Genomic DNA, 9,319 nt, shown 5'->3' with positions numbered 1-9,319 from the left:
CAGGAATTATTTTGAGAATATCTCACGTTGATTTCAGAGAAGAATTGCTCGATTGGTGAATCGAATATCGGAAGTACTCTTCGGTAGGCTTCCGCGGTAAGGTTCCTCCACTTGTAATTCGCGAAACGGTCGATAGAGGGGAGTGGCGCGCCACCATCGATCAGGGCGCCGCGCGTTTTCGTCGGGGACGAAAAGTAGACGAAAGGCGAGCGCAATAACCGGCGACCACGACGCGACGAGCACGATTATCGCTCGCGGCTGTCGCGATTTTATTAGCGAACGCGCGCGCAAAACGCGAAACCAGTTTCTCCCCGTAGGAAGGCCCGATACCGATACGCGGCAATATTTCTACAAGGTAATACACTTAACGCGACGCGAAACGAAGCGCAAAAACCGTGTGATAATGCAATAATGCCGCGATTAACGCGACTTTTCGTACACGCCATCGGTAATTCTCGTAAGTACTCTTCTCTGATCTACCTTTGTCTCTTTCCTCGAGGAATTGCGTATCGGAACATCGTACTCGCATTTGCGATAATCAAAACGAAGTAAGTTACTAAATTTTCCACCGATCCTCGGTTAACAGGTTAGAAATCGTTGCACCCTCGAACGACGAAACGAAACGAGTCTACTTCTAGCGTGTGCGCGCGCACCCCGTTGATTCCCGCGTCGCAAGGGTACGAAGTGCGCGAATGCAGCCATAATGCACGCTCACGTAAGGTACAGCCGAGTTCTTCATTATCGTCGGGGGCCTAAATTGCGTGGGCGTACCTATACCTTCGTACACGTTACTTACCTTGATGTACTGTACGTAGCACGGCTATGCACGCACACGCGGCAACACAAGTTGTAGGGACATGCGCGCGTTCGGTCGGTACGCGCACACGTCGGCGGCGTGCAGGTTCGCCCGAGCGAACGGTGCCGAACTAGCGCGAACTTGGCCGAACCTCGCGAAGCCGGTTGTCGCGCTCCTCGCCAGATGCGACGTCGAGTCAGTATCGCGTCAGTCCTCCAGCGGAATTGGTCAGTGATCTGTGTCAGAGCAGGGCCAGTCGTCACTCTCCTTTTCTCTCTCTCTTTCTCTCTCTATCTATCTCTGTCTAAAACGTATCGTCGTTTTTCGTTTCTTCGTCTATTTTCGACACTTCACGTCTGTAGTAAGTCGAGAAACGACGGTGATTTTCACGTGATTTTATATGGTACGTTCGTGGTGGCTCGCGGTCCAGACGCATCCCCGTAGAGATTGTTGCCGCGAACGCACGCCCGGTATATACCTGTAGATAGATATACATACATATATATATATACACACACACACAGAGGGAGAGATACGTATAGCAGATATACAGTAATACAGTGCCACAGTGGAGTTACCAGTGGGGAAAACAAAAATTAGTTTGCAAGCGGACGTGCCTCACGGCGACCGTCGTTCACCACGTTCTGGATCGCGGCTGCAGCAGCAGGTGAGTGGAAAGTTTTAGTTGGATATCGTTTTTCGTAGCGACGTGTCCGTTGGACCTTATGTCCCGCAGGGATATGTTGCCCAGCGATGCTTCGTGGAAGTTTTCGGGGGGATTGATAGGTTAACGGAACTGTACGCCGTTCGATCCAGGCCAAATATTTCGGCTCAGGTTGAGCGATCGTACGTACTGGTCATCGTGTTTTTATAATATTATCTATTGTTCGATCTATCGGTGACTACGGGTACGCTATGAATTCGTGACACGAGAAAAAAAAAAACTGCTAATATCGTAGTTCGATGAAATTGGTTAAAATTTGTTTATTTCGCGAGGGGGATAATGGCGTCCTATTTCCTACAGCAAAGTTACTATTGGTAACGTTGCACGTACATACATACATACGCATAAGAAAGTTCGTAGCATTCGCCCTTACTACGGCCAATGTTTTTCTTCCATTTCACAAGAAGTCTTTCTTCAATTTCGACTGTTTACGTAGCTCAAAGTCACGCAAGCTATTAACCTCTAACGTTGTGTTTCGGTTTCAACTACAGAGAAACATAGCTTGGAAACGATTCCGTGCGCCAGTCGAGTATTGTTTTCCTTCGTTCATGTTTTTGCCTCTTGGAACGAGACGTTCGGTGACCCGATCGTTGTAGAAACGAGCCTCACTCGAAGCTCGCTTCTCTGCTTGATGGGCACCGAAACGTTCTATGTTCTCCATTTGTTAACGTCGTTGAAAAAAATGGCGGTCGAAAGGGGGAGCGTATTCTCCCACAAGGCGATCGTAAAGCGAGACTGGTAGGCCGTCGTTCTTCTCTTCTTCGTCCCGTGTCTCTTTTTTCACCTTTTTCTTGATCCCTTACCGTTAGTGGTCCGTCCTACGGCGGAGCAGTGTGTTGATCGCAGGCGAAATTTATACTCTCGAATACCTGCGCTCTCGAGCACCCGAGTCCACGAGTATCACAGTTCTCGAGCGCCTAGGTATTGAAGTTTTTCAATATTTAAGCTTTAATTTGTCGGATATTCGAGCTTCGAGTGCTTCAGCGTTCAGGAATTCGAGTACTCGGGCGCGCAAGTTATTGAATTTCCGAGCTTTCGAGTGCGTAAGTTATGGAATATTCGAGCCTTCGAGTGCGTTAATCGTCGAACATTTCATCTTTAGAGTGCTCGAGTTCCAGAGTGCCTTAAATCTGGAAAATCTGAGCTCTCTAGTGTTTAAGACCTTAGACATTTAAGCACTCGAGTGCCCGAGATCTCGGATATCTGAACTTTCGAGTGCCCGAGTTCGAGAGTGCCTCGGTGCTCTGATATCTGAGCTTTGGATGTCTCAGTACTCGAATGCCCGATCTTTCAAATACCCGAGCTTTAGAGTGCCTCGGTTCTCGAATATCTGAACTTTAGAGTGCCTTAGTTCTCGAATATCTCAACTTAGACTGCCTTAGTCTCCGAATATTTCAGCTTAGAGTGTCTAAATTCTCAAGTACACTAGCTATAGAGTCCCCGAGTCCTCTAGTACCAAATTCTCCATACACCTGAACTTCAGAGTGCCCGTGTTCCCGTATACTCGAAGCCTGAAAGCAGCTTCGCCGCCTATAGTCAAGTATCATTGGAACATTTGTCCCTGCAAACGTATATACATCGTCGGGTACTTAAATCCTCGAACATCTGTTCTATGCACTCGTAGAAATGCACTTCCCTCTAATACAAAGTATACTCTGCAACGTTCGAAACGAGGAAGTACTACGTTGCACCGTGAACACACCGTCGAGATAGAGGCCTGCCGTTGCCGACTTTATTCGATTGAGATGTTTCCAACCTCGTTTGAATAATGGACGTTCCAGTTGCGGCCAATTAAAAAGCCAGCTAATTGTTATAGGTGTTGCCGCGTGGGACAGTACCTTGGTACAATTTTTTTTTCGTAATCTTTTCGTCCCAGCTGTTTCCATCGAGCTTTAATGGCTTTGCCGCTTGTCGCTTTTTTTCGCGACGCCTTCCGATATTAGAACATCGCAATTACGTGTTACTATTATTAACTGTTAATACGAGGCCTGGCCCCGAACTGGTTTGCAAATCCGGATTCTCCTAACGTGTACCCTCCCTTGCGGCCCATCGCTCCGAGCTGTCTCCTTCGCGAATGAAATCATGCGGCCTCTTCAAAATACCATACAACTTATTACCCGGATCTCTAATTTCCCGCGATCTGATCCATACGCAATTTCCGAGATCCTTAACCTACCGATCCCGCGAAAATTTCATTAGAAACGTCGAACGATCCTTGTAGTAACTCAATTGACCCTTTAATTTTTATTTATTTTTAATTTTATTTAATTTAATTCGAATATCACCGTGTCGTTTATCCGACACTTTCAGACGAGACATCTCGTTCACTCCGATATCCTTAACCTACCGATCCCGCGAAAATTTCACCCGAAACGAGATATCTCACCGTGTCACTTATTCGACACTTTCAGACGAGATATCTCGTTCACCGCGAGTCGTCCAAAGGTTAATTAACTCCTCGCAAAGGTTAATTACCGAAACGATAATTTAAAGTGCAAAATTCAAGAATTCTCTTTCGTCGATGGATTGCATATGTATCTGAGCTTACTCCATAGATAAGAGTATCGATAAAAAGCACGGGAGTAAAATTGCGTTTATCTAATCGTAGATGTTTCATTTATTTTTTTCATTTTTGCGAATTCAACGGATGTTCGATTTTCGTTTTTTTCTCGAAGCGGACAATGGCCCGCGGAGAGTGCGAGGCGGCGAACGCTCGCGAGAACGAGCGAACGTCGGCTGTCGAGGTTAGAATCGAATGTGTGTCACGTTCACCAGGCGGCGTCGATTAGTAATCGGAGCGCGCGAGCGGCAATTACACTTGAAAAAGTCAATGTTACGCTGGAAGGTTTCGTACGGGTTGCGCAACCGCGCGTGTTCCGGGTTACATCCGAGTTTCGCGGTCCTGTGAACCGTTGGCTTCGTTGCGGAGCGCCAAGCCCCGCTTCAAAGGCGCATTGTATTTGTAATCAGCTCTTTGTTCGAGGCAACGTGTGGGTAATACCTCGTGAATCGTTCGACGATCGCATATTTCGATTCAGAAGCGACGTGTCTCTCTTTCCTTATTTTTTTCTTTTTGCCACGGATCAAGGGAGGATTATAGCGATTAATTTTCTCGACTGAGCTCTTGAGCCAGATATGTTTGTGAAATGTCGGATACAGGATTTTTGAGAATTATACTATCAGTCAGTGATCGATATCTGTGATTCCGTAACACCGTTGTTTACCAGATTCCTCGATTTTCTGCAAACTACTTTTTCAACGATGTATGTATTCGTGACGCGATATCAGTGCAACAATATCTTATCATCGTTGTACGCTCGATGTAATCTGTTATCTTTGGAAAAATCTGCTTGCAATCTTTGTGGATGATATCTGTCGCGAGGTCGATCGAGATTTGTGTATCTAACCTCTTACGATTGCAAAAATAAGGAAAATTACTTCCTTGTGTTTCTTTAACACTTGCGTAACCAGTGGGACGCGTGTGAGTACTCGAGGAAAAATTCGGCCATGAAAGGGTTGAATAAACCTCGATTACCTGGTCAAAAGGAAATTCTTTGTCTCCATTAACCCTTTCGTGCCCAGTGAAAAATACAACTTAATCTTAGATTATCGTAGATAAATAGAGAATTTTCAAAAAAAAAAATTGGGTCACGAAAGGGTTAAATAAACCTTCATTACTCTATCACCTGATCAAAAGCAAATTCTTTGTCTTCGTTAACCCTTTCGTGACCAGTGTCACGCATATGAGTACTCTAGCAAAAATTAATCTCAGATCATCGCAGATAAATAACGAATTTTCGAAAAAAAAAAAAAAGAGTAATTCGGTCACGAAAGGGTCAACTAAAGCTCTCCATTGCTCTATTACCCGGTGAAAAGGAAATTCTTTCAAACTCCCGGCAATCTTCCATTTACACCCTCTGGGATACTATTATACGACTGCTACAAAATCCCTGAAGCCTCTGTGAAATGGCGCCAGTAAACGCCACCATTAGACCGGCGCGCACTCGCTATTCCCCGCAATCTCGCGCTATTTCACGAGGGGACGTTTTGAAATAGCGATAGCGCCATGGTACGGGAGATTTCTATTGACGCGACGGGAGAGAAAGAAGCAGCAAACGTTACGTATATACACTTACTACGTGTAGAATGGCGTCTGTGAACGGTGGACGTAGCCGGCGGTGATCGCTCGAAGCGAGGCTGAATGTCACGGCGCGATAGGTGCCGCACAATGCGCCTTCCCGACGTCGGCATTAACTATTATATGCGTAATTTACGAAGGTTATTTACTATACAATTAGATATCCTCCGCCGTGCCACGTATTACGCGAGAAGGGCCCAACCGGGCCTGCGTACCTACTCGCTCGCGCATGGTAATGGTCCCCGTGAGTCCCATCACTGGGTCCCACAGAGAAATCCCTCAGTTTTTCTCCTCGACCTAGCCTAGCATAATATACGATACATACGGTGTAACGAGGTATGTAATGGGTAATAATGCGTAATGATATAATGCGTACATTCCGCGACGTACGTCTCCTATAACAAACATTGTTAGCGGGGACTTAGACGGGTTCTCAGACCGTAAAAGGGACTATCGACGAACCTTCCTATTGATACTCTACTCTTGTCGTCGTGTGTAGTACTCGATGTATAGGGTGTTTTGGAAATTGTGGGGATTCTTCGTGTAAAAGTAGGTGGACAACGAGGGGCACTCTAACTCGATTTTCTCGAAAATACAGATGCGCGTGTGAAAATTTTATTTTGTATTTTTCGACTTACGTTTATGCGAGGAATTGCCTATTTCTTGGGCTGTATCACGATTTTCGAAGTACAGTCGAGTTTCACAGAAAACCGCAGATGTGTTTTCACCACCTCGCATCATCTGTTACAATATCGCCCTTGCGGCATGAATTTGTTGCGAGCGCAACGACACTCTCTTCGCGTTCGAACGGAATTGATTCGAGCCGCGAGTATCGTACACCCCGAATTTGCATGAAATACGCGCACCGTGTAACTTCAAAACCGCATTAAAACTGCGCTCTTCGGTTCCAGCCACGGTCAATGGCCGTGATTAGCTAATATAGTTGGGCTCGTACTACAGCTACCTCGTCAGAGAAGGCTCACTAATTCCGGATTGAAACTCCAACGTTGAATCGATGGAACGTATACTCGAATCTATAGTAGTACAGGTAGATAGGAAAATCATGTGGAGAATAATGCACGGTGTGTGACTGTGTGTATGCATGTATCGCACGGTCGTGATTCCTCGAAGGGCTCGTCGATGATGCATCTCTGTCGTATTAGGCTACTCGAGGCTACTTGATCGTGCGTCTGTTGGTAACCTTCGAACGAAAGCAAAAGCGAATGCTCCACGATAGGAGAACCATCAGTTAACACTCGTGACAGCGAGGAAAGCACGCGATAATTAAACATTTCCACGGCGGTTCGATGCATCGGCAGATAAGCGTATGCACGACGACACGAAAGTTCAGCCGTGACTCTTCGCGAACGAACGTACGAACGCTTCACCGTCGATTCTATCTGATTGCTATCTGATCTCAGCTTTCCTTTTGTCCCTCGGAACCATACATCGTCGCCACCACCGGCGGACTTTTTTTCATTTCAACGAAACGGCCTCCGATACACGTCTCAATAGCCGCGTATACCGCTGCTTAACACCGGTGATTTGAATGCGCGCAAGGACACGGTCGCGGCGGCACTTGAAATGGCTGCCGGCCAACCTCCTTTATTTTCCCTGATTCTTATCGATCTTCAACGTTCGATCATTCTTGTGTCAACCTGGTGTGTTAGTCTTGATGACAATTTCCTTTAAGGTTCTCTTCTGGTGTGGTTGTTGTTGTTCGCTGCTGCTGCTGTGCGCCTTGGTAACATTTTCTCTCGGTATTTTGCATGGGAATCTCGTGAAATTCCGTCTGAATTAGTTTACTACGAGATAAAGCGGCGAATAGATAGCCACGGGGCAAGGAAGTGCAGCTCGAACGGCTCGTTTATCAATCGACAGGCTACCGGTATCGATTTCGCGAAGGTGAACAGCTTCCCGTAGTAGATATCGCGGACGAAACGGTCGCGAGAGAAGCCATCGGTGGATCGTTTGACCAGAAAGTCTCGCGCGGTTGCCTTCGTCGTACACTAAGCGTCGCCTCGTTTCTCTCACGGTTAACGAGGCTGAATAATTGCCGACTAAGCGAGTGATTAATTAGCTAGACGCCTCTCTCAATGGGAAATCGAACGAGTTTCGAGGATTAGCTTGTCCGGGGAATTTGAATTCCTCTTCGTTGGCCACGATCTTGTCCTGACTCCTCCGGTAGATCGATGTACCGATCGTTTAGAGCGGAGGAACTTTGTAGAATTAATTTGTAATTTGTTGCGACTGAATTCGTTACTACGTTTAACATTCGGTTAATTGTATAATTCAAAGAAAATACTGTATTGTTAAATCGAGGGTTAAGTATTAGGAAATTTAAGTTCGTGGTGGCTTTTAGATCGAGAAACAGGTGAATCTTCTGAAATCACAAAAGTATAACTTGTCATTCTTTTAGTAAAGATATTGAAACCTTGCCTTTCTATTAATGTATTCAAATTCAAGTCAAAGTTTTCTTCTCCAAAGTGACTCGATCATTTTCAAGTGTCACAGCATCCTTGCGTAAATGTAATTTCTAGCTAAAATTGCTGCATTTCCTTTTCGAAACTCACGCAGCTCGAGGTGTGAAAAACGAATTCTTCTCCAGATACTATGCACTCAACTCTCCTCGAATAGGCCAGCTAATAATAAGCCCCCGATATACACCTTCTCGTTCTTTGTTTAGAAAACACAGCACGAAGAAGGAATTCACGATGACCTAATATATGTCCCAGTTGATCAAGCTAGATCTCAATCCCGTGCAGAATTTCGAGCTAGGTCAACAGCACTTGATCTTAATTTCCGCGATAGAATTAACTACCTCTTCGAAACTCGTCCGAGTCACAGCACCCGGTATTCCCCTGGTTAACGAACGTACTCCAACATGGAAAGTGTGTATAAAGGTGAAAAGTATGAGAGAGAGAGAGAGTTAGGGGTGTGTATATGGTGGCAGGAAGTATATCTAGGAGTCGTTACATTTTCTTCTTTTTTCTCTTATTTCTTCTTCCACCAATGGACGTCTGTTCCCGCGACCTTTGATTTCGATCATCATTAAGACATATTTATACACCGCGGTGAGGTCTCCCCGGTAATTATGCTGATTGCGCGCTAATTGGGATACAGATTTAGTTCGGTTCGCGGTAACGAATATCTCGGGACCGAGACGATCTTACTGTGTATATACTCGAGCTCGTTCGCGAGGGGCTTCCTTAATCACACGCGATTAGATCTGAATCGTAAATTTGTCATCGCGCGACGTGCCTCGTAAACGATCTCTCGCTTTCCTCTTTAACTCTTTCTCTCTCTCTTTTGAACCTCTTTTAGAGAGCGAGAGGAACAGCGTATATATGTACCAGGCGAGAAAATAGTTTCTTGCCTCAATTAGGCGTCCACCTCGTGGTTCCGAGCCTCTTTTCAGTCATGCTGTTACTCTAATTCGACGCTCAGCTTGGGAGAATTCAGAGATTCCTCGGTTCATCGAACTGTGACCGACCACTGCGATGCTTACCGACTTTCCACGCTAGAGTAATCCCCGCGATGCCTCGGATAAATCGAGCGGACTCTCGTTTTCAAGGGAGCCATTCGATCATCAACGATGTTCCGAACATTACCAGACAATTGTACCATTATTGCCGTTTTTCCTGCGACTCTTTTCGAAGGT

The 9,319-nt window shown here is 45.8% G+C and overlaps 1 long non-coding RNA gene across 1 annotated transcript in view; it reads left to right on the top strand.

The window, feature by feature from the left end:
- Positions 1-1,104: 1,104 nt before the first annotated feature.
- LOC108572990 overlaps positions 1,105-9,319 on the top strand; it is a 136,403-nt gene continuing 128,188 nt past the window's right edge. Inside the window, exon 1 of the long non-coding RNA XR_001891396.1 lies at positions 1,105-1,463. This is a non-coding gene — a long non-coding RNA (uncharacterized LOC108572990). The remainder of the gene's footprint in view (positions 1,464-9,319) is intronic.

The sequence above is a fragment of the Habropoda laboriosa genome, unplaced genomic scaffold, assembly GCF_001263275.1.
Source record: "Habropoda laboriosa isolate 0110345459 unplaced genomic scaffold, ASM126327v1 scaffold102, whole genome shotgun sequence".
NCBI lineage: Eukaryota > Metazoa > Arthropoda > Insecta > Hymenoptera > Apidae > Habropoda > Habropoda laboriosa.
The sequence above is the reverse complement of the archived record's forward strand: the minus strand, read 5'-3'. Positions and strand labels throughout refer to the sequence as shown.